This window comes from Pan paniscus, chromosome 6 (assembly GCF_029289425.2).
Source record: "Pan paniscus chromosome 6, NHGRI_mPanPan1-v2.0_pri, whole genome shotgun sequence".
Classification (NCBI taxonomy): Eukaryota; Metazoa; Chordata; class Mammalia; order Primates; family Hominidae; genus Pan; species Pan paniscus.
In genome coordinates this window covers 115,789,772-115,817,060 of record NC_073255.2, presented here as the reverse complement: position 1 = coordinate 115,817,060, position 27,289 = coordinate 115,789,772, and the positions used below count along the sequence as shown (strand labels likewise).

Sequence of the window (27,289 nt, the reverse complement as noted above, 5' to 3'; positions counted from 1 at the left end):
ACGGCGGGGGGTGGGTGGTGGTGCGCAAGTCTCCACTTCAGCCTCTGATTGGTCACAGGCCAATCCTTCAGAGGGTGTAACCAATCGGAGGCATCTAAAGGGCACCTAGGGGCGTTACCTAATTCTTCCAGCTTAATAAAAATCCTGACGGGTGCTATTGAGCCGTTTGCTCTATCCCGCTCCTGCTGTGTGAATTGTACTTTCGCTTTAATAAATCTGTCTCTTCCTTACTCCGGTTTTTTCTTTTGTTTCTTTTCGTTGCTTTGTTCTTTTGCTACTTTGTGCATTTTGTTCAATTCTTTGTTCAACACGCCAAGAACCTGGGCAATCCACGGTCAAGACCTTCCATCCAGTAACAGAGGCAGGAGGATTCCTTGATGCCAAGGGTTCGAGACCAGCTGGGGCAACAAAGTGAGACCCTGTCTCTACTCTCTATCTCTCTCTCTCTCTCTCTCTCTCTCTCTATATATATATATATATATATTTTTTTTTCTTTTAATTATCTGGGCATGGTGGTGCATGCATGTGGTCTCAGCTACTCCTCAGGCTGAGGTGGGAAGATCGCTTGAGCCTGGGAGTTGAGGCTGCAGTGAGCTATGATGGCACCACTGCACTCCAACCTGGGTGACAAAGCGAGATCCTGTCTCTAAATTAAATTAAAAACAATACCACCAAAACAACAACAGGTTGGGCGGTGGTGTCTCACGCCTATAATCGGAGCACTTTGGGAGGTCGAAATGGGAGACCATGTGAAGCCAGGAGTTCGAGAGCAGCCTGGGCAACACAGACCCCACCTCTACAAAAAATAAAACTGGCCTTGATGGCGTGCCCTGTAATCCTAGCTACTTGGGAGGCTGAGGCAGGAGGATGGCTTGAGTCCCAGAGGTTGAGGCTGCAGTGAGCTGAGATCCCGCCGCTACACTCCAGCCTGGATGACAAACTGAGATCCTATCAAAAAACAAACAAACAAACAGTGCCCCACTCAGTTTTTCCTGAAACGCGCAACCCTCGCCTGTAGCCAGGAGAAAACTCCGCGAGCCAGCAAAACACAAACTCGGCCGGGAAACAGACAACAAGGCCACCCTGGGGTGCCAGAAGAGGACGCTGCGAGGCGGGTTCTTCTTCCTGGTCGGCGGCGAGCGCTTCCGGGGTGGTGGCGAGGGAGGCGGAAGTGCGGTGTTCTAGCAGGTGGCTGCTTTCTGTGGGCTGGCTGTGGGAGGCTCCCGAGGTGGGGACCCGGCCGGGATGGCTGCAGCTGCGGCCGGGGCCGGGAGCGGGCCCTCGGCGGCCCAGGAGAAGCAGTTCCCGCCGGCGCTGCTGAGTTTCTTCATCTACAACCCGCGCTTCTGGCCGCGGGAAGCAGAGGTATGCGGAGGGGGCGGCGCGTGAGCGGGCGGCGTCGGTGCCCCCAGGGGCGGCGGCTCTGTGGTTCTGCACACCTCGAGCGGCACTGACCTAGCCTGCGTTGTTCCAGGTGCTGACCCCGGGCCGGGGGCTGCGGCGGGGACCTGACAGCAGGCAGGGACCGCTTCAGGTCCTGGGTCGATGTCTGTCTATGGAATAAAGCCCCGTCAGGTCTGTATCACTCCACACCCCAGGTTCAGTCTCTTTGCGCTTTGCTTTGCGTCAGTTCTGGGAAATTAAAATTGAACTTGGCTTTGTTAAGTGGGTAGTCCCCAACTAGAAGCGTGGAAGCAGAGTGGCAGACGCTAGCCTTCAAATGATGCAAGCCAGGAGGACCCTGTAAAAGTTTTCACCCAAATGAGGAAAATTAGTTCCGGGACACGTGTGTGTGTGTGTGTGTGTGTGTGTGTGTGTGTGTGTGTAAGTTCCGGGACACGTGTGTGTGTGTGTGTAAGTTCCGGGACACGTGTGTGTGTGTGTGTGTGTTTGTGTGTGCTGAGGTGGGGACAGCGACTTTCTCAAAGGATGTCCGGAGCTGTGTTTCGTTACCAGCAAGTCAGAGTTCTTTTAAAGACTGTCCAGACTGGGCGCTGTGACTCAAGCCTGTAATCCCAGCACTTTAGGAGGCCGAGATGGGAGGATTACTTGGGGCCAGGAGTTCCAGACCAGCCTGGGCAACAAAGCAAGACCCCCAACTCTACCAAAAAAAAAAAAAAAAAAAAAATCGAAAAATGAGCCAGGCGTGGTGGCACGCACCTGTATTTCCAGCTACTCAGGAGGCTGAGGCCAGAGGATCGCTTGTGATTGAGGCTGCAGGTGAGCTGTAATTGGGCCACTGCACTACAGCCTGGGTGACAGAGACCCCATCTCCAGAAAAAGAAAAAAAAAAAACTCGTCAGTTCAAATGCCTGGGAACTGGCTGGATTTAATTTTCAGGGAGCTATGTGTCTGCAGATGTGCAAACCTTTATTTCTTACAAGCATTGGTGTATTACAGATTAGCTCTAGGAAAGAAATCTGGAGACTTGAGTTTCCATAAAAATTACCTGGTGCTACTTCAGATGTGACTTACTGACTATCGAAATTGCCTTCTGACTGTTGGGCAGTATTTGCACAATGATGAGATAATTCCTGTTATTCTTATTATTTTAAATAGAGATGAGGTCTCACGGTGTTGCCCAGGCTGGTCTTGAACTCCTGAGCTCAGGTGATTCTCTCACCTCGGCCTCTCAAAGTGCTAGGATTACAATTCCTGTTTTTCTAAAACCGGTTTTTCTTTGGTTTTGTCATTAGCATGTGCAACACAAGAGGTCGACACTGAACTTAGCGTTTTCAATAGCTAAGATGAAATGTTTCTATTCATGATGTGCTTCTGTTTCCTCATGTTTCAGGAGGAAAATAAGATTTTATTTTATCATCCAAATGAGGTAGAAAAGAAAAAGAGGCCGGGCGGGTGGCTCAAGCCTGTAATCCCAGCACTTTGGGAGGCCGAGGCTGGCGGATCATGAGGTCAGGAGATCGAGACCATCCTGGCTAACACAATGAAACCCCGTCAATACTAAAAATACAAAAAAATTAGCCGGGCGTGGTGGCGGGCGCCTGTAGTCCCAGCTACTCGGGAGGCTGAGGCAGGAGAATGGCGTGAACCCGGGAGGCGGAGGTTGCAGTGAGCGGAGATCGCACCACTGCACTCCAGCCTGGGTGACAGAGCGAGACTCCGTCTCCAAAAAAAAATAGAAAAGAATGAGAGGATTAGAAATGTCGGATTGTGTGAAGCTATTGTACAGTTTACAAGGTAATACCTCTAAGTGTGCCTTTAGAGTTCAGTGAATTCTTAAAACTGCTGCTGGAGAATTGTCCCAAACATATTTTTTTAACCTTTGTAGGACCTTTAGCCCATCAAAACCTGCAAAATCTTTACATACGCAGAAGAACAGACAGTTCTTTAATGAACCAGAAGAAAATTTCTGGATGGTCATGGTATTTACATACACAGTGTATCTTTCTGAAATTGTATGGTGAAGTTATGGGTGATCTTTACTATTCAGAATTTAGCAAAGTTCTCTGGCTATTGCATCCAAGTAAAATTAAAATAAAATTGGTTGCAATTTTAAAATCAAGTTCTTCCTATTTGCTTTATTCGTTCTTGGGTCTGCTTTAAGAAGCTGTGTTTCTTGTGCTGTAGCATGTTCAAAGTTTTTAAACTAAGGCAAAATAAACATGGTCTAATGAATTCATTGTATAATTTCAGTTTATCAAACTTTGTAGGTTGTTCGGAATTCTATAATTGAAAAACAGTAAAGATGGAAAACCAGTTATTGAATATCAAGAGGAGGAGTTGTTGGTAATGTGTCATTGTTTATTTATTTATTTAAATGTATTGCTGAGTATGTTGAATGCCTTCCTTGGTCAGATTTAAACTAGGTGGCTTTTGCGAAAGTTTCTCAGGGTATATAGCAAAGGTTTATGTTTATCATTTACATGAGCATAATCTTTTTAAAATGTATATGCACCCTATCTCACTAATACCTTCTATTCCTCATCTATATTGAAAGCCCTCCTAAAGTAAGGCTTACTGATTCACAAATTAGAGTTTAAACACTTCTGGCTGGGAACAGTGGCTCACACCTGTAATCCTAGTACTTTAGGAGGTCAAGGCAGGCAGATCATTTGAGGTCAGGGGTTCAAGACCAGCCTGGCCAATGTGGCGGAACCCTGTCTCTACTAAAACTACAAAAACTGGCCAGGGATGGTGGCGCACACGTGTCATCCCAGCTACTTGGGAGGCTGAGGCAGGAGAATCGCTTGAACCGGGGACGCAAAGGTTGCAGTGAGCCAAGATTGCATCACTGCACTCCAACCTGGACAACAGAGCGAGACTCCATCTCAAAAAAAAAAGAACGCAAACACTTTTTTTCAGCACACGACTATGGTGGGACCAAGTTTGTAAACATTATCCTGTTTGGCCAAGAGTCAGTGTACCTTTGCCATCTATCCAGTAGACATTGTTTTTCCCTTGAACTGAGATGTGTGCTGTGTTTTCGTGTGTGCAGGACAAGGTTTATAGCTCGGTGCTGCAGCAGTGCTACAGCATGTACAAGGTAAGCATGGCATTCTTACTCAACTCAGAGTCCAACCACTTACCCCTATCTCTAGGCTCAGGGTTGTTTAAAGAGAAATCTGTAAATGACTGCAAAGTGACTCTGTATTTGTCTTAGAGAAGAAAATAATGAGGCCTTTGAAACAGGTAGTGAGGTTTATGCCTACATTTATTCAGTAAGTATTGAACTCCCTTCTCTTTTCTCAGCCTTATAGTAGGAATGTGTCCCCATTGATGAAAAAGTGTGTCTATGTGCTCAAGGAACGTACAGAATGCAGATAATTTTATGATTTAAAAGTTTCAGTGAGGCAGGGCACTGTGAATCACACTGTAATTTCAGCATTCTGGGAGGCTAAGGCGGGAGGATTGCTTGAGCCCAGGAGTTCAGGACCAATCTGGGCAATATAGGAAGGCCCCATCTCTACAAAAAATTTTATAAAAGTTAGCCATGTATCATGGTGCATGCCTGTAGTCCCAGCTACCTGGGAGGCTGAGGTGGGAGGATCGCTTGAGCCTCGGAGGTCGAGGCTGCAGTGAACTGTGATTGCACCACTGCACTCTACCCTGGGCAACAGAGTGAGATTCCATCTCAAAAAAAAAAAAAAAGGATAAAAAGTTTGATGATTCCATTCATTGAGAGGAAACTGAAAAATAACAAAAATGTGGGTGATATTCTGTATGTAAATTGAAACTTCAGGATAAGTTGAAATTTTTGAAAGATGCCTAAAGCAATTAGGTGGTTTCATAAATGAGACAACATCACTTAACAGTAGTTTTTGTAACATATTTTTAACTTAAGTTTTCTCATGTAAATATTCTCTGTATTGAAAAGAACTGGGAGATTTAATAAGCTGAATTAATAATTCCCTAGAGCCTATATCTTGCTTGGCACATAGGAGATAGCCAAAGTCAACATCTATGTGAATTCTTGAATTCACACTTCCTTGGTTCACAAAAATTGGCTGTCATAAGTGTGACTTCGACTTACTTGATTCCTCTTGTTTTTTGTTTTTTGAGACGGAGTTTTGCTCTTTTTGCCCAGGCTGGAGTGCAGTGGTGTGATCTCGGCTCACTGTAGCCTCTGCCTCCCAGGTTCAAGCCATTCTCCCGCCTCAGCCTCCCGAGTAGCTGGGACTACAGGTGCGCACCGCCATACTGGGCGAAGTTTTTGTATTTTCAGTAGAGGCGGGGTTTCGCCATGTTGGCCAGGATGGTCTTGATCTCCTGACCCCGTGATCCGCCCTCCTCGGCCTCCCAAAGTGCTGGGATTACAGGCATGAGCCACCGCATCTGGCCAAACTTTCTGATGAAAACTCTAAGTCCACCTAAGCTAAGGACAGGAGTTATAGCTTCCATGAATTTTAAAACCAGACCCACCGATTTGAGTAAGCAATTACTCTCTTGAAGGAGAAAAGTCAGAAAACATAATGATGAAATCACTAGTACCTAACTGGCATGTGGAACTATTTTCTGCTTATGAACTATCAACTTTAATTTCATTTCCAGATGACATGGTCTCAGCTGTTCTACAGTGTTTATAAATGTTCTAAATCAAGGGAATTCATCAATCTAGTAGAATAAAATATTTGAGTTCTTAATTTCCTTTAAGTAGGATAACCTTTTTCTTCAAGTGAAGAGAATGGTTTTATTACATAGTTTTCTTCGAAAAAGATAGGCTGTATTTTCTAGCAGTTACGAATTTGTTATGTATGATGATCTGGTTCTTGGAACATTCTTGAATCTAGTGTCTCTAAGGCAGGTGTGTACAGCAAGAAGTGAATAACACAGAAATCAATGATGAAAGCATTAGAAGACAATTGAGTCTGTCAGAACTGCAAAATATTGCTGAGTGTGGATTGCTCTGAAATCTGAAAACATTACTTGTGAATTGCTTCTATTCAAAATGCAGACACAATGCCAGGTGTTGGTTTACTTGTTTCCCATTTTTCAACCCTCTTTTCTAGGCAAAGGTGTCCAAATTATGCAGACCCACAGAATCTAACAGATGTCTCTATATTCCTCCTCCTAGAAGTCTCAGGGGATCCAGAACTGCAGCCGGTCCTCGCTGGGCTGTTCCTGTCCATGTGCCTGGTCACGGTGCTGGGGAACCTGCTCATCATCCTGGCCATCAGCCCTGACTCCCACCTCCACACCCCCATGTACTTCTTCCTCTCCAACCTGTCCTTGCCTGACATCGGTTTCACCTCCACCACGGTCCCCAAGATGATTGTGGACATCCAGTCTCACAGCAGAGTCATCTCCTATGCAGGCTGCCTGAATCAGATGTCTCTCTTTGCCATTTTTGGAGGCATGGAAGAGAGACATGCTCCTGAGTGTGATGGCCTATGACTGGTTTGTAGCCATCTGTCACCCTCTATATCATTCACCATCATGAACCCGTGTTTCTGTGACTTTCTAGTTTTGTTGTCTTTTTTTTTTCCCTCAGTCTTTTAGACTCCCAGCTGCACAACTTGATTGCCTTACAAGTGACCTGCTTCAAGGATGTGGAAATTCCTAATTTCTTCTGTGACCCTTCTCAACTCTCCCATCTTGCATGTTGTGACACCTTCACCATTAACATAATCATGTATTTCCCTGCTGCCATATTTGGTTTTCTTCCCATCTTGGGGACCCTTTTCTCTTTCTCTAAAATTGTTTCCTCCATTCTGAGGGTTTCTTCATCAGGTGGGAAGTATAAAGCCCTCTCCACCTGTGGGTCTCGCCTGTCAGTTGTTTGCTGAATTTATGGAACAGGCGTTGGAGGGTACCTCAGTTCAGATGTGTCATCTTCCCCCAGAAAGGGTGCAGTGGCCTCAGTGATGTACACACTGGTCACCCCCATGCTGACCCCCTTCATCTACAGCCTGAGAAACAGGGATATGAAAGGTGTCCTGCGGCGGCCGCACGGCAGCACAGTCTAATCTCAATATCTTATCTGTTCCATTCCTTTGTAGTGTGGGTTCAAAAAGGCAGCAAGGTCAAATAATGATAACACAGGGTGAACACCTACTGTGATATTAGGAGTAATACCTCCCTAGGATATAAAGAATACCGTCACACAGTATACACAAAAGGGGTATACCCACTGTGATATTAGAAGCAATATCTTCCTATAATATGATGAAAATTATCACAGGGTATGCCCGCTGTGTGATCTTAGGAGTAATCTTTACCCTGGATATTATGACTAACATCAAGGGTGTACATACCCGGGGTACACGCACTGTGATATCAGGAGTTGTATCTCCCTAGGATATTATGAATCATATCACAGGGTATACACTATGTGTGTACATCCACTGATATTTCAAGTCATATCTCTCTATGAGATTACAAATAATATCAAAAGGTGTACACCCCTGTGACCTATTAGGAGTAACGTCCTTCCAGGGTATTACAGATAACGTCACAAGGTGAACACCTTTTGTGACATTTTGTACACCCTTTGTGACATTGAAACATCCCCCTAGGATATTACGAGTAATGACAGGCGGTGTACACACATGGTGTACACCGTCTGTGCCATCAGGAGTAACATTCCCCTAGGATATTATGAATAATATCACAGCAGGTGTACACACATGGTGTACACCCCATGTGACATTAGGAGGAACATGCCCCTAGGATATTAGGAATAGTATCACAGGTGTTGAATACGCATGATATACACCCCTGGTGACATTAAAAGTAACAAGCCCTTAGGATATTATGAATAATATCACAGGGAGTACACCCCGTGTGACATTAAAAGTGACATCCCCTGAGGATATGATGAATAATATCAGAGGGTGTACATGCATTGTGACCTTAGTAACGTCTCTAGGATATTATAAATCGTATCACAGGGTGTACACGCATTGTGACATTGGTAGTAACATCCCGCTAGGATATGACGAGTAATATCACAGGGTGTACACCCCCTGTGACAATAGTAACATTCCCCTAGAATATGACGAATAATATCACAGGAGGTACAGCCCCTGTGATTTACGAGTAACATTTCTATATAATATTACACGTCATAGCACTGTGTGACTCTGTGTACACCCTGTATGACATTAGGAGTAACATCCCACAAAACAATTACGAATAATATCACAAGGTGAACACCCTCTGTGACATGAGGAATAACGTAGTTTTAGGATATTATGAATGATATGACAAGGTGTACACACCCTGTGATGTTAGGAGAAATAGCCGTCTAGGATATTAGGAATAATGTCACAGGGAACACACCCCCTGTGACATTAGGATATTACGAATAATATGCCAAGGTGTACACGCATTGTGACATTCGTACTAATATCCCTCTGGTATACTATGAATAATATCACAGGGTGTACATCCCTGTGACATTAGGAGTAACGTCCCCCTTGAATAGGAGGAATAATATCACGGGGTACACACCCTGTGACTTTAGGAGTATCACCGCCCTGGAATATGAGGAATACTGTCCCAGGGTATTAACCACCTGTGACCTGAGGAGTAACATCCTGTTGGAATATTACGACTCATATCACGGTGTGTACACCAACTGTGATATTAGGAGTCCTATTTATTTTTAGAATATTAGGAATAATATCACAGTAGGTGTACACAAATAGTATGTACACCCACGGTGATATTAAAAGTTATATCTCCCTAGGGTATTCCGAATAACATCACAGTGGGTGTACACCCACTGTGATATTTGAAGTCATATCTCCCTAAGATGATAAAAAAATCAAAGGGTGGACTCTGTCTGTGACATCAAAAGTAACATCTCTGTGGATATTCCGAATAGCATCACAGGGTGTACACAGCCTGTGACGTTAGGAGTAGCATCCCCATAAGATATTCTGAGTAATATCACAGGGTGTACACCCCATGTGACATTAAGAGAAACATCTTCTTAGGATATTACGAACAACCTCACAGGGTGTATGCCCCCTGTGACTTTAAAAGTAACATCCCCCTAGAATATTAGGAGTAATATCATGGGTGTACACCCCGTGTGACATTAGGAGTAACATCTCCCTAGGATATTACGAAGAACATCACTGGGTGTACGCCCTCTGTCTTATTAGGAGTAACATCCTTCTAGGATATGAAGAATATCACAAGGCGTACACACACTGATATTCGGAGAGATATCTCCCTAGGATATAAGGTGTATCACAGAATGTACACGCATGGTGTACACCCACTGCGACATTAAAAGCAATATCTCCCTATGAGAGTATGAGAAATATCAAAGGGAGAACACTCTCTGTGATATTAGATGTAATGTTTACCATGGATATTACAACTAATATCACAGGGTGTACACACATGAGGTACACCCACTGTGGTATTATTTGTATTGTCTTAGATATATCTCTAATATAACACAGAGAGCTATAACTCTGTAGTATCTGAGATATTACAAATAATATCACAGTCTACACATAGTGTACATAGTGTACACCCACTGTGAGATTTACAGTAAAATCTCCCTATAAGACTACAAATATTATCGAAGTGTGTGCATCCCCCGTGACCTTAGGGGTAACATCCTTCTTGATATCAGGAATCATATCATGAGGCATACACACCCTGTGACATTTTGTACACTCTTTGTGACATTCAAAGTCACAGCCCCCTAGTATATTACGAATAATATCAAAGGCGGTTGATGCACACGGTGTACACATCCTGTTACATTAGGTGTAATCTTTTTCTGTGATTTATGAATATCACAGAAGGTGTACACACATGCTGTACACTCCAGGTGACATTAGGAGCAACATCCTCCCAAGATATTAGAAATAATATTACCAGGGTTGCATACACATGGTGTACTCTCCCTGTGACATTAGCGGCAACATTCCCCTAGAATATTACAAATACCATCAGAGGGGGTGTACACACATAATGTACGCACCTTGTAAAATTACGAGTAGCATCTCCCTACGATGTTATGAATAATATCACAGAAGGTGTACGCACATGGCCTATACCCCACGTGATGTTAGGAGTTACATCTTTCTAGTATGTTAGGAATAATACCACAAAGGTGTTCACACATGGTTAACAGCATATGGAATATTAGGATTAACATCCCTCAAGAATATTACAAATAACATCACAGGGGCTGTGCACACATGGTGCACATGCCCTGTGACATTAGGGGTACATTTCCCTGGCACATTGCAAGTAATATCACAGAGTGTACACCTTCTGTGACATTTGGAGTAACATCCCCTAGGATAGTATGAATAATATCACAGGGTGTACATCCCCTGTGACCTGAGGAGTAACATCCTTCTAGGACATTGTGAATAACATCACAAAATGAATGCACAGCCCCTGTGACACGAGGAGTAACATCCACCTAGGATATTCTGAATAATATCACAGAGAGTACACCCCATGTGACAGTAGGAGAAACCTCCCCCGAGGATATAACGAACAAATACAGAGGATGTACACGCGTCGTGTCACTAGCATTAACATCCATTTAGGATATTACGAATATTATCACAGTGTGAACGCCCCCTGTAATATTAGGAGTAACATCCCCCTACAATACTGGGCACCATATCATACGGTGTACACCCCCTGTGACATTAGAGGTAACATTTCATTAGGTTATGATGAATAATATTACAAGGTGTAAGGCCCCTGCGACATTTGGAGTAACATTTCCATAAAATATTATGAATAATATCACTGTACACCACGGGTGACATTAGGAGTCCCAGCCTCCAAAATTATTGTGAATAACTTCACAGGGTGTACACCTGTTTAGGAGTAACATCTTTCTAAAATATGACGAATAATATCAAAAAGTGTACACCCCATGTGACATTAGAAGCAACATTGCCCGAGGATATAAGAAATAATATCAGATTGTGTACGTGCATTGTGACATCAGTAGTAACATCCCTTTAGGGTATGACGAGTATTATCAGAATGTGAATACCATCTGTAACATTAGGAGTAACATCACCCTACAACATCGGGAATAATACCACAGGGTGTACACCGCCTGTGATATTAGTGGTAATATTTCTTTAAGATATTATGAATAATATCACGGGGTGTACAGCCCCTGTGAGATTAGGAGTAACATATCCAAAAAAGCTTGACAAATCATATCACGGTTTATACACCAAGTGTGACATTAGGAGTAACATCCCCCGAAACTATTATGAATAACTTCACAGATTGTACACGCTCTGTGATATTAGGGGTTCACATCTTCCTAGAATGTGAAGAATAACATCACAGGAGGAACACCCCCGTGATATGAGGGGTAACATCACTCTAGGATATTACGACTAATATAACAAAGTGTACCCAATTTGTATGGTAGGAGTAACATCCCCTGGGATACTACAAATCATAGCACAGAAAGCACAGCCCCTGTGACAACAGGAGGAACATCCCCTTAGGATATTACGAATAACATCACAAGGTGTACACACATTGTGACATTAGTAACAATAGCCAGCTAGTAGATGGTGAATAATATCACAGCGTGTACACATTTGCAACATGAGGAGTCACATCCCCCTAGAATATGAAGAAGAATATCACAGGGTGTACACACCCTGCGACTTTACAATAATCACCCCCCTGGATGACTACAAATAATTTCACAGGATGTGAAACCCCTGTGACAATAGGAATGATATTCTTCTACGATATGACAAATAATATCACAGTGTGTACACCCACTGTGATATTAAAAGTTATACCTCCCTCAGATATGGTGAATAATATCACAGGGTGTACCCTCTGTGGGATACTAGCAGTCATGTTTACCATGGATATTACAAAGAATATCACAGGTGTAAACACATGGGGTACGCCCACTGTGATATTAGGAGTTACGTCTCTTGAAGATATTAGAAATAATATCCCAGTGGGTGTACCCCATGTGTGTACACCCACTATGATACTTTAAGTAATATCTCTCTATAAGATTACAAATAATATTGAAGGGTGTACAGCTCCCGTGACATTAGGAGTAACATCCCCCTACAATATTGGGAACAATATCACATGGTGTACACCCCTGTAACGTTAGGGGTAACATCCCCCCAGAATATTACTAATAATATCACATGGTGTACACGCATTGTGACATTAGTAGTAATATCCAGCTAGCATATTTTCAATAATATCACAGAAGGAACACACGTGTGACATTAAGAGTAACATCCCCCGAGAATACTAAGAATAATATCACAGGGTGTACACCCCCTGTGACATTAGGAGCATCATCTCGCTAGAATATTACGAATAATGTCACTGGGTGTTATCTTCTGTGACATTAGGAGTATAGACCCCTGGAAAATTATGAATACTCTCACAGGGTCTACACCCCTGTGACATTAGGAGTAACATCCTTCTAGAATACCACGAATCATATCACAATGTGTACACCCCCTGAGTCATTAAAAGTAAAACTGTCCTAGGACATTACGAAATAGAACACAGGGAGTACACCCCGTGTGACATTAGAAGTAACATCCCCCTAGGATATAATGAAGAATATCAGAGAATGTACCTGCATTGGGACATGAGTAGTAACATCTTAGGATAATACGAAGAATATCAAAGGGTGTACACACATTGTGAAATTACTAGTGAACTCCCGCAAGGATATTACAAATTTTATGACAGGTCCGACTCGCCCTGTGACATTAGTAGTCACCTATTCCTACAATATTATGAAGAATATTAAAGGGTGTACAGGACCTGTGACATACGAGTAATATTTCTAGAGAATATGACACGTAATATCACCGTGTGTACACCCCGTGTGACATTAGCAGTAACATTCCACAAAACTATAACGAAAAATTTGACAAGGTGTACTCCCTCTGTGACATTAAAAGTAACATTTCCCTAGAATATGACGATATTATCACAGAGTGTACACCCTCTGTGATATGAGGAGTGACATCTTCTAAAAACAATACAAGGAATTTGACAGGGTGTAGAAAACCTGTGACATAAGGAGTGACATCCCCCAAGTATATTACCAATAATATCAAAGGGAAAATACACCGTGTGACAATAAACTAACTTCCCCTTAGGAGACTAAGAATAACACCCCAAGGTGTACACACATTGTGACATTCTTATTATTGTCCCGCTAGGATATTATGAATAATACAACAGGGTACAGAGTCCTGTGAAATCAGGATTAACATTCCCCTAAAATATTACGAACATCGCAGGGTGTATCCCTCCTGTGATTTTAACAGTTGCATCTTCCCAAAATACGGAAAATAATGTCCCAGGGTGTCAACCAAGTGTGGCAGTAGAGAAAATCTCCCAGGAGTAACGTATTAATAACCCCCCACGATGCGGGCAGTAATATCGCCCCCCTCTCCCACCCTGGATATTACGATCCACATCGCAGGGGGGCGAGGGCGCCCACCGAGATGCGGTGAGTAATATAAGCCCCCTCTCCCCCCCTGGATATTAGGACCCACATCGCAGGGGGGCGGAGGCCCCCCTCGATGCGGGGAATAATCTCACCCCCTCTCTCCCCTGGATATGACGATCCATATCTCATGGGGGCAGGCGTCCCCGCGACTCGGGGAGTAATATCACCCCCCATTCCCCACATGGATACGAGGATCCACAACGCAGGGGGACGGGCGACCCCCCCATGCGGGGAGTAATATCACCCCCATCTCCCACACTGGACAAGACGATACATATCGCAGGGGGGAGGGCGCCCACCACGACGCGGGGAGTAATATCACCCCCCTCTCCCACCCTGGACAAGACGATCCACATCGCAGGGGGACGGGCGCCCCCGCGACGCGGGGAGTCATATCAACCCCCTCTCGCACCCTGGATATGACGATTCACATGGCAGGGGGGCGAGGCGCCCCCCGCGATGCGGGGAGTAAGAGCCAGCCCCTCTTCCCCCCCTGGTTTTTAGGATCCGCGGTGGACTCACAGCCTGTTTACCATATTGTGAGCAATATCATCTCCTCGTCTGGAGATTATGATCTGTTTCACAGACGGGTGTACACCCGTCTGTATTGGGAGTAATATCATCCTCTTCCTCCCTGAATATTAAGAAGAGTATCACAGGGGTGTTTCCACTCCCTCGGATATCGCGTGTCATATCCTCCTCTCCCACGTTGCAATTAGAAACAATATCAGTGGGGGCGTGTCCAGCTTCTGTGATATTGAAAGTAATATCATCCTCTTCCCTCCAGGATCATGGGAACAATATCCCTGGGGGGTGTCCACTTTCTGCCATATACGTAGTCATATCACCCCCTCCGCCTTGGAATATTATGAAGGACCATCTCACACGGGGGTGTATACTTTCTGCGATATTGGGAGTAATATCAACCTCTCGGCCTCTGAATATTAGGAAGAATATCACAGGGTGGGTGTACACCTCCTGCTCTATTATGGGGAGTCATATCTATCTACTATGGGGAGTAATATCATCCTCTCCCTTTCAGGATATTAATAACAATTTCACAGGCTGGGTGAACACAGCCTGCGATGCTGGAATTATTATCACCCTCTCCCCCTCGGGATACTAGGAAGAGTATCACAGAAGAGTTGTACACTCCCTGCGATATTGGGAGTAATATCATACGCTTCTTCCGTGAATATTAGGAGCGATATCACTCGGTGGCTGTACATTGATTGCTATGTTGGCAGTCATGTCATACTCTACCCGCTGGGTATTAGGATCGGTGTCACAGGGTGAGTGTACACCTACTGCGATATGAAAATTAATATCATGCTCTCCATCCCTGGATATTAGGAACAATATCACAGGTAGGTGTACACCCTCTGTGGTGTTAGCAGTAATAATATTCTGAATTATTAAACATCAGTCTTATTAATAATTATCAATGGTAATATTAATTAACAGTATAACATTATTAATCATTAATGATTATTTCAAGATATGATTATGCATGATTAAAATTAATTATTAATATTAATGTCACTTTTAATATTAGTTATTAATCTTAATATTAATTATTGTTTTATTACCGACATCACTTATGATTGATTGAAGTAACATTAATTAGTGATATCATTATTTTATTATTAATAGTGATATTGCTATTATTTATAGTAACCATTAATGTTTTTCATCCGTACTAAGTTTTACTGTCTCTACTGTAATTATTAATATTGATGATTACTATTGTTACTATATTTATTAATATTAATAATTAATAGAACTGTTCCCGATATCCGTGGGAGAGAGGATATTACTCCCAATATCGCAGAAAGTGTACACCCCTCTATGATGTTACTCCTAATAGCCGGGGGGTAGAGGATGACATTATTGAAAATAGTGCAGTGGGTGTACATCCCTTCGGTCATCTTGTTCCTAATATTGTGGGTGGGAGCGGATGATATGACTCCCAATATCGTAGGGGGCAGAGACCTCCCCTGTGATACTGTCCCTAACATCCAAAGGTGGAGAGGATGATATTTCTTCCAATTTCGCCGGGGGTGCACACCACCCTTGTGATATTGATCCTAATATCCAGGCGGCGAGAGGATGATATTAGTTTGAATATTGCAGGATGTGTACACTCCCTAGGGATATTGTTCCTAATATCCAGGGATGGAGAGGATGATATCACTCCCAATATAGCCGGGGGTGTACACCCCTTGTGTGACATTGCTCCTAAAGGGCAGCGGGGGAGAGGAAGATATTACAGCCAATATCGCAGGGGATGTACACCCCCTTGTGACATTCTTCCTTCTATCCTGGGAGGGAGAGGAACATACTAGCGGCAATGTCGCAGGGGCTGTACACACTCACTGTGATATTGTTCCGAATATCCGGAGGGGGAGAAAATGATGTTACTTCCAATATCGCAGGGGGTGTACATCCTCCTGTGATATTGTTTCTTATATTCAGGGGGAGAGGATGGTATTACTCCCAATATCGCAGGGGTTGTACACACCTCCTGGGATACCGGGAGTAAGAGCCAGCCCCTCTCCCCTCCTGGCTCTTAGGAGCCCCATCGCAGGGGTTGAGGCCCCACCCCGGGGTACGGGGAGTAAGAGCCAGCCCCTATCACCCCCTGGATCTTAGGACCCCCATCGCAAGGGGGTGAGGCCCCCGCGATGCGGGGAGTCATATCACCCCCCTCTGGATATGACGATTCACGTCGCAGGGGGGCGGGCGCCCCCTGCGATGCGGGGAGTCACATCGCCCCCCTCTCCCCCCCTGGATATGACGATCCACGGTGGTCACACAGCGTGTTCACGTTATTGTCAGTAGTATCTTCTCCGCCTCTGGAAATTACCAACTATGTCACAGACGGGTGCACATCCTCTGCGCTCTTTGGAGTAATAGCATCCTCTTTCCCCTTGATATTAAGAACAATATCACAGGAGTGTTTTTACCCCTAGGGGCATTCCGTGTAGTATCATCCTCTCCCACGTTGAAATTAGGAACAATATCACTGGGGGCCTGTCCACCCCATGCGATATTGAAAGTAACATCATCCTCTTCTCTCCTGGATCATGGGAACCGTATCACTGGGGTTGTGTACACTTTCTGCGGTATTGGGAGTAAGATCATCCTCTCCGCCTTGGAATATTAAGGACCATATCACAGTGGGGCTGTACACACCCTGTGCTATGAAGAAGAGTATTATCCTCCCCTGCCCTGCACATTGGAAAAAATATCACAGAGTGGGTGTACACCTCCTGCGATGGGGGGGTGATATCATCTTCTCTTCTTCCGGATAATAGCAACAATAGTACACAGGTTTGTACACTTTCTGTGATATTGGGAGTAATATCAACCTCTCCACCTTTGAATATTAAGAACAATATCACAGACTGGATGTACACCCCCTGCGATATTGGGAGTCATATCAGCCTCTCCTCTCCGTGGATATTAGGAATAATATCCCAGGATGCGTGTACACCTCCTGCTGTATGGGGAGTCATATCGTCCTCTCACTTCCTGGCTGCTAGGAACAATATGAGAGGGTGGGTGTACACAGCCTGCGATATTGCGAGTAATATCACCCTCTCCCCCTCCGGATATTAGGAACAATGTCACAGAAGAGGTGTACACTTCCTGAGATACTGGGAGTAATAGCATTCTCTTCTTCCGGGAATATTAGGAGGAATATCACCGGGTGGATGCACACCCACTGCTATCTTGGGAGTAACGTCATACGCCACCCCCTGGAGATGATATTCGGATCAATATCACCAGGTGGGTGTACACCTACTGCGATATTGAACGTCATATCATGCTCTCTCCCTCCCTGGACATTAGGAACAATATCACTGGTGGGTGTACACCCACTGAGGTATTAGGGATAATATTCATATTAATTCTTCCTCATTTATTAACATGAATATGTATTACCAATATTAATATTAATATTAAGAAATCATTGCTAAAAATAGTGTTCAGATTATTAATATTACTGTTAATTATTAGGAGCTAATATGACAGTTTTCTAATGAATAAGATCAATATCACTCTTTAAGACCAGGCGTCATTAATCATTAATATTCATCATTTATTGTTATCGTGAGTATAACTCTTTAATATGAATTATCATTATTATCGGTATTGATTTTAAGAATTATATGATCAGTTATTAATATTGATAATTATCAGTATCAATTAATAATTGAGATTATTAATTGCGGTAAGTAACATTGCGCCATTCCACCCCTCCCTCGGCAACTCGTTTACGACCCAAAACGGGGATCCAAACGCCCCTGAGAGAGCAGCGGTATACTGGGAGACAGGAGGATGGTCACGTGGTGGAGAGACGTGTTTTTGTGTACCAGTCCTTCACCTCTGCCGACCTTCTCAACTGGGAAAACAATACCCCGTCCTAGAGCGAAAAGCCGCAAGCACTAATTGATTTGCTCCAAACTGTTATCCAGACCCACAACCCCACCTGGGCTGATCGCCACCGGTTGCTCATGTTACTCTTTAAGAGAGATGAAAGGCAAAAGGCGGAGAGGGCTCCACGTAGCAACTAAGTGGCTAGAGGAACATGCACCAGCTGATTATCAAAACCCCCAAGAGTATGGAAGGACCCAGTTACCAGGAACCCACCCCCAGTTGGACCCACATGAAAGAGAGGATATGCAAAGGCTAAACTGAGACAGGGAAGCTCTCTTAGAAGGATTCAAGAGGGGAGCTCAGAAGGCCACAAACGTTAACAAGGTCTCTGAGGTCATTCAGGGAAAAGAAGAAAGTCCACCACAATTCTACCAGAGACTGTGTGAGGCCTATGGTATGTAAACTCCCCTTGATCCTGATAACCCTGAAAATCAGCGCATGATTCACATGGCTTTAGTCCGTCAAAGCGCGGAAGACGTTAGAAGAAAACTGCAGAAGCAGGCTGGGCTTGCAGGGATGAATACATCACATTGATGAGAAATAGCTAAGCAGGTGTTTGTAAACAGGGATGCAGTAAGCCGCGAGGGAAAGTGCAAAGAGAATGAAGGTCAGGCCCGGTGAAACGCCGACCTGTTTGTTAGCTGCAGCAATCAGACTGTCCCCTCAAAGAAGCAAGGGAAGGGGGGCGCTGGGAAAGAAACTCAGCTTGGCTGTCAGAGTTTGCAGCGTCACTAGTATGCTTATTGTAAAGAAATAGGATAGTGGAAGAACAAATGCCCTGAGCTCAAAAGAAAACAAGGTGACTCAGAGCAGGAGGCCCCGGACAAGGAGGAAGGGGCCTGGCTCAACCTGGCAGAAGGGTTATCGGACTGAGGGAAACCAGGCTCAAGTGTTCCCAAAGAGCCTCTGGTCAGAATGACAGTCGAGGGTAGAGACATTGATTTTCTTGTAGATAGCGGTGCTGAACATTCGCTAGTAGCCGCCCCGGTCGCCCCCTTATCCAGAAAGACTATTGAAGTCACCAGAGCCACGGGGGTTTCAGCAAAGCAAGCTTTCTGCTTGCCTGGGACTTGCACTGTAGGAGGAGATCAAGTGATTCATCAGTTTTTGTACATGTCTGACTGTCCCTTGCCCTTGTTGGGAAGGGACTTGCTTAGCAAGCTGAGAGCTGCTCTCTCTTTGACAGAACACAGCTCTTTGCTGCTAAAGTGACCCGCCACGGGAGTCATTATGACCCTTACGGTCCCCCGAGAGGAGGAATGGAGACTTTTGTGAACTGAGCCGGGCCAAGAGAGAAGACCAGCTCTGGCTAAGCGGTGGCCAAGAGTACAGGCAGAAGACAACCCTCCAGGGTTGGCCAGTTAAGACTGGGGCCCAGCCGCTTAGGCAAAAACAGGACCCGGTCCCCAGAGAAGCTCTTCAAGGTATCCAGGTCCTTCTTAAGCACCTAAGAACTTTGGGTATGATAGTTCCTTGTCAGTCTCAACGGAACACTCCCCTCCTGCCTGTTCCCAAGCCATGGACCAAGGACTACAGGCCGGGACAGGATTCGCGCTTGCTTAGTCAAGCTACCCTGACTTTCCATCCAACAGTACCTAGCCCGTCCACATTGTTGGGGTTGCTGCCAGCCGAGGACAGCTGGTTCACCTGCTTGGACCTGAGAGACGCTTTCTTTCCTATCAGATTAGCCCCGGAGAGCCAGAAGCTGTTTGCCTTTCAGTGGGAAGATCCGGAGTCAGGTGTCACTACTCAGTACACTTTGACCGAGCTTCCCCAAGAGTTCAAGAACTCCCCCACCATCTTCAGGGAGGCGTGGGCTCGAGACCTCCAGAAGTTTCCCACCAGAGACCTAGGCTGCGCGTTGCTCCGCTAGGGTGATGAGCTTTTGCTGGGACACCCCACGGCAGTCCGGTGCGCCAAGGGAATGGATTGCCCTACGCCGACACCTGGAGGACTGTGGGTGTAAGGTGTCCAAGAAGAAAGCTCAGATCTGCCTACAGCAGGTACGTTCCTTGGGATTTACTATCCGACAGGGGCAACGCAGCCTGGGATCAGAAAGAAAGCAGGTCATTTGTAATCTAGCAGAGCCTAAGAGCAGAAGGCAGGTGAGAGAATTCTTAGGAGCTGTGGGGTTTGTAGACTGCGGATCCCAAACTTTGCAGTATTAGCCAAGCCTTTGTATGAGGTCACCAATGGGGCGGGGACCGGGAACTTTTTGAATGGGGATCCCAACAACAGCAAGTCTTTCATGAGTTAAAGGAGAAACTTATGTCAGCCCCAGCCCTGGGGCTACCCTATCTGACAAAGCCTTTTACATCCTATGTGTCAGAGAGAGAGAAAAGATGGCAGCCGGACTTTGAACCCAAACTGTGTGGCCCTGGCCGAGGCCAGTGGCCTACCTCTCCAAACAACTAGACGGGGTTTCTAAAGGATGGCCCCTGTGTTTGACGGCCTTGGCAGCAACTGCCCTGCTAGTACAAGAAGCAAAGAAGCTGACTCTTGGGCAGAACCTGAACATAAAGGCCCCCCATGCTGTGGTGACTTTAATGAATACTAAAGGACATCATTGGCTAACGAATGCCAGACTCACCAAGTACCAAAGTTTGCTCTGTGAAAATCCCCGTATAACCATTGAAGTTTGTAACACCCTACACCCCGCCACCTTGCTCCCGCTATCAGAGAGCCCTGTCGAGCATGGTTGTGTAAAATTGTTGGACTCAGTTGACTCTAGCAGACCTGACATCCGGGACCAGCCTTGGGCATCAGTAGACCGGGAACTATGCGTGCATGGGAGCAGCTTCTTCAACCCCCAAGGAGAGAGAGGTGCAGGGTATGCAGTGATAACCCTGGACACTGTTGTTGAAGTCAGATCGTTGCCCCAGGCCACTTCAGCCCAGAAAGCTGAACTCATTGCTTTCATTCAGGCCTTAGAACTCAGTGAGGGTGAGACTGTCAACACTTACACTGATTCTTGGTATGCCTTTTTAACCCTTCAAGTGCATGGAGCATGCTAGAAAGAAAAGGGCCTATTGAACTCTGGGGGAAAAGGCAGAAAATATCAACCAGAAATCTTCCATTTATTAGAAGCAGTATGGAAACCCCACAAGGTGGCAGTTATGCATTGCAGGGGACACCAGCGAGCTTCCACCTTGGTGGGCTTGGGGAATTCCCGTGCTGACTCAGAGGCTCGAAAAGCAGCATCTGCCCCTTTCCAGGCATCAGTCACAGCTCCTTTGCTCCCTCAAGCACCTGATCTTAGACCTGCTTATTCTAAAGAAGAAAAGGACTTTCTCCAGGTAGAGGGACAAGTGATGGAGGAAGGATGGATTCGGTTACCAGATGGGAGAGTAGCTGTGCCACAGCTGCGAGGAGCTGCAGTTGTACTGGCTGTGCAAGAAACCACCCATCAAGGTCAGGAGTCACTGCAAAAAGTTGTTAGGCCGGTATTTCTACATCTCGCCTTTCTCAGCCCTTGCCAAAACAGTGAGGCAGTGATGTGCCAGCTGCCAACAGCATGATGCGAGGCAAGGTCCAGCCATTCCACCTGGCATACAAGCTTATGGAGCAGCCCCCTTTGAAGATCTCCAGGTAGACTTCACAGAGATGCCAAAGTGTGGAGGTAACAAGTATTTACTAGTTCTTGGGTGTACCTACTCTGGGTGGGTGGAGGCTTATCTAACACAAACTGAGAAAGCTCGTGAAGTAACCCGTGTGCTTCTTCGAGATCTGATTCGTAGATTGGGACTGCCCTTCTGGATCGGCTCAGATAACGGGCCTGCGTTTGTGGCTGACTTGCTACAGAAGACGGCAAAAGTATTGGGGATCACACGGAAACTGCATGCCGCCTCCCGGCCTCAGAGTTCCGGAAAGGTGGAGCGGATGAATCGGACTATCAAAAATAATATTATTGTCTTCCCCGCTGTATATGTAAAACAACACCACGAGGGGCGTCAAGCCACCTGCTACATTGGAGGGAATCTTATCCTCTCCCCACCTCCTTCGGTCCCGGATATTAGAGGCAATAACACAGGGGTAATGTACACCCACTGCTTTATTGGGAGTAATGTCATCCTCTGCCTTCTTGGATATTAGGAACAATATCACAGTGTGCGTGTATGCCTGTCGCGAAATTCAATGGAATGTCATCCTGTGCCTCCCTGGATATGACGAACAACATCACGGGGGATGTACAACTTCTGAGATATTGGGAGTGATCTCATCCTCTCCCCTCTGGAAGTTAGGGACAATATCACAGGGGTAGTGTACACCTTCTGTGACGTTGGGACTAATATCATCCTCCCACCTCCTGGATATTAAAAACCATGTCACAAGGGGCGTGTACACACACTTCGATATTGGTATGAATGCCATCCTCTCCCTCTTTGGATATTCGGTGCCATATTTCAGGTGGGGTATCCACCACCCGCAATATTGGAAGTCATGTTACTTTCTCCCCCCCTGGATATTAGAAAGAATATCACAGGGGGGTGTGAACAACCCTTGCGCTATTTGGAGTCATATCATCACCTCCACTCAAGAATATTAAGAACAATATCTTAGGGGTGGGGGTTGTACACCCCCTTTCATATTCGATATCATCCTCTTCCCCCCTGGATATTAGGAACAATATCAGGAAGGGATGTACAGACCCTGCGACATTTGCTGTCATGTAATTGTCTCTCCCCTAGATATTAGGAAAAATGTCACTGGGGATGTGAACACCTCTGCGATATTGAGAGTAGTATCATCCTCTCCCTCCTTGCATATTGGGAACAATATCACAGGTGGGGTGTACTGCCTCTGCGATATTGGGAGTACAATTATCCTCTCTTCCCCTGGATACTAGGAAGGGTATCAGAGGGGGAGGGTGTACATTCCCTGCGATATTCAATGTCACCTTATCCTCTCCCTCCCAGGGTATTCAGAACAATAGGACAGGAGGGGTGTACACCTTCTGCGAAACTGGGAGTCATATCATCCTCTTTCGCTCTGGATATTAGGAACAATATCACAGGGTTGTGTACCCACCCTGCGATATTGGGAGTCATATCATCCTCTCTCCCTGTGGCTATTAGGAAGAGTATCACAGGGCTGTGTAAACCCCCTGCGGTACTGGGAGTAATATCATCCTCTCGCCCTCTGGATATGAGGAAAATTTTCACAGGGGTGTGAACACCCCCTGTGATATTGGGAGTAAGATCATCCTCTCCATCCAGGAAATGACTAACAAGGTCACGGGGGGGTGTACTTCCCCTGCGATATTGGGAGTAATGTCGTCCTCCCCAAACCTGGATGTCAGCAACGAGATCACAGAGGGGGTGCACACACCCTGCGACATTGGAAGTAATATGATCCTCTCCCCAACTGGATACTGGGAAAGATACCACAGCGCGGGTATACGTTTCCTACGCTGTTGGGAGTAATATCATTCTCTTCCTTTCTGGATATTAGGGAGAATATCACAGGGGTGCTGTACAATTACTTCGACATTGGGAGAAACATCATCCTCTATTTTCCTGGATATTGGGCACAAAAACACAAAAGGGTGTACAAACCCTGCGATATTGGGAGTAATAGCATACTCTCCTTCCCTGGATGTTAGAAAACAATATCATAAGGGCTGAACACCCCCCGCGATAATGGGAGTCATGTTTACTCTTTCACAGGCCATTTGGAACAATATCATAGGGGGCGTTTACAAACAGGGGTGGTGTACACCCCCTGTGATATTGGGAGTAACATCATTCTCTCCACCTCCGGATATTAAGAACAATATCCCGGCGGGAGGTGGTACACCCCCAGTGATATTGCGAATAATGTCATCCTCTCCTTCCCTGGATATTAGGAACATATCACAGGGGGGTGTACACCTTCTGTGATATTGGAAGCAATATCATCCTCTCCCCCGCTGGATATTAGAAAAAAATATCACTCACGGTGTACACCCACTGTGATATGAGGAGTAATATCTTCCTAGGGTATTATGAATAATTTCACTGTCTGTACACACATGGTGTACACTCACTGTCATATTAGGAGTAATATCTACCTAGTAGATAACAAATAACATCATAGTGTGTACACCCACTTTGATATTAGCTGTCATATTTTTCTAAGTTGTTACAAATAAGATCACAGAGTGTACAAACATGGTGTACACTCACTGTGATATCAGGAGTCATATCTCTGTAATATATTATGAATAATATCACAGGGTGTACACCCACTGTATTATTAGGAGTAATATCTCTGTAGGATATTACAATTAAGATCACAGGGTGTAGAGCCACCATGATATTAGGAGCAATATCTTTCTAGGATATTACAAATAATATCACAGGGTGTACACCCACTCTGCTGTCAGGAGCAATATCTCCCTAGGATATCAAAAATCCTATCACAGGGTGTCCAATCTCTGCCTTCCAGGTTCTAAGGGATTCTCCTGCTTCAGCCTCCCGAGTAGCTAGGGTTACGCGCCACCATGCCCGGCTAATGTTTTTTTATTTTCACTGGAGACGGGGTTTCACCACATTGGCCAGGCTGGTCTGGAACTCCTAACCTCAGGTGATCCATCAGCCTCGGCTGCCCAAAGTTCTGGGATTACAGGTGTGAGCCATGGTGCTGGGCCAAGAGTTATATATTCAATTCATTTGGAAACACAGCTCCCATCTTTGAGTGTGCGTGTACTTTTATGAAGAAATGATGTCAGAAAACCGAAGGATGATAATAAATATGAAAAGTAACAGGCATGTGAAAAGGTCTTCCAATTGAGAACTATAAGGTTTGATTTCGTTTTCAGATAATGGGGTCCTAGCTCTTGTGTCGTCCTTTTACATATTCTACATCAATGGAAGTTGTAGCACGGTGTCAGAATAAAGTAGAGTGTATTTCACGGCTTCTTAATTTCTTTCAATTAGACAGATCTTTTTCTTAAAGAGAGAAGGACATTGTCATTGCATTGTATTTTTTCGGAAAAGAGTAGGCCGTATTTTACTGAGATCACGGATTTGTTATATATGACGTTTTGGTCTTCTAATATTCTTCAGTGGATTTTCTCTAAAGTAGTATGTACAGAAAGCCTTGTATAGCAAAAAAGTAAATCACGTAATAATTCTGAGATTTTTTGGAATTGTCATAACTGAGAAACATTGCTGGCAGTGTATGGTCCGCAAGTGTGAAAATGTTCCTTGTGAATTGCTTGCATCCAGCATTAAGGGCTGGTTTTTAGCTTTTATTTTTCCAATCTTCTTTCCTTCTCAAGGTGTCCAAGACACACAGAGCCACGGAATCTCACAGATGTCTGAGAATTCCTCCTCCTGGGACTCTCAGAGGATCCAGAACTGCAGCCGGTCCTCGCTTTGCTCTCTCTGTCCCTGTCCATGTATCTGGTCACGGTGCTGAGGAACCTGCTCAGCATCCCGGCTGTCAGCTCTGTCTCTCCCCTCCACACCCCCATGTACTTCTTCCTCTCCAACCTGTGCTGGGCTGACATCGGTTTCACCTCGGCCACGGTTCCCAAGATGATTGTGGACATGCAGTCGCATAGCAGAGTCATCTCTCATGCGGGCTGTCTGATGCAGATGTCTTTCTTCGTCCTTTTTGCATGTATAGAAGCCATGCTCCTGACTGTGATGGCCTATGACTGCTTTGTAGCTATCTGTCGCCCTCTGCACTACCCAGTCATCGTGAATCCTCACCTCTGTGTCTTCTTCGTTTTGGTGTCCTTTTTCCTTAGCCTGTTGGATTCCCAGCTGCACAGTTGAGCTGTGTTACAATTCACCATCATCAAGAATGTGGAAATCTCTCATTTTGTCTGTGACCCCTCTCAACTTCTCAAACTTGCCTGTTCTGACAGCGTCATCAATAGCATATTCATATATTTCGAGAGTACTATGTTTGGTTTTCTTCCCATTTCAGGGATCCTATGGTCTTACTATAAAATCGTCCCCTCCATTCTAAGGATTTCATTGTCATATGGGAAGTATAAAGCCTTCTCCACCTGTGCCTCTCACCTAGCAGTTGTTTGCTGATTTTATGGAACAGGCATTGGCATGTACCTGACTTCAGCTGTGTCACCACCCCCCAGCAATGGTGTGGTGGCGTCAGTGATGTACGCTGTGGTCACTCCCATGCTGAACCCTTTCATCTACAGCCTGAGAAACAGGGACATACAAAGTGCCCTGCGGAGGGTGCTCAGCAGAACAGTCGAATTTCATGATCTGTTCCATCCTTTTTCTTGTGTGGGTGAGAAAGGGCAACCACATTAAATCTCTACATCTGCAAATCCTGCCCCTTAGTCACATTATTTTTGTGGCTTGATGGCTTTTATTCCTTTCTGCATTTCCTTTGTGAATATTGCTTTCTTCGTTATGCCTTTAACTGGAATGGGTGAGGATTCTGGGATCCTTTGTTTAGCAGAAACCTCATGACTGAATCCTCTATACCTAGGCGGCCTCTTTTAGTTTCTGAGCAATAACCCTGTCATCCAGGTGGAATCACAACCATCTTTTTATATACACGAAGTCCTCACTTTGTTTTGGAATTCCCTGAAAACTGACTTTATGGAAACAATGTACAGGAGGTCCTCCAACACCATTGGTTGTTCAAAGTTGTGTAGTTATACTGTTGATGAAAAATAAGGTGTTTCACTATACATCATTTTGCTTCGAGGTGAAGTTTCCAAGAGACTTTCAAAGATGTTAAGTGAGGACATACTGTACATCAAATTCATATCCTCTTCCACAGTTCATGTGGAATTTCTTTATAAACTGCTTCTAGAGAATCTATTTAGGCAGGTTATGTGTAGAGATCCATGTCGCCGTTCCTCAATCTTGGTTTTGAGTCAACTCACCTGGGGAGCTTACAAATGATGAGGCCCTGGGTCTCAATACCTGAGATTCTGATTTCCTTGCACCTGTG

General features: G+C 45.1%; 1 pseudogene; it reads left to right on the top strand.

The window, feature by feature from the left end:
• Positions 1-27,289, top strand: LOC100970075 (olfactory receptor 7E24-like; annotated as a pseudogene).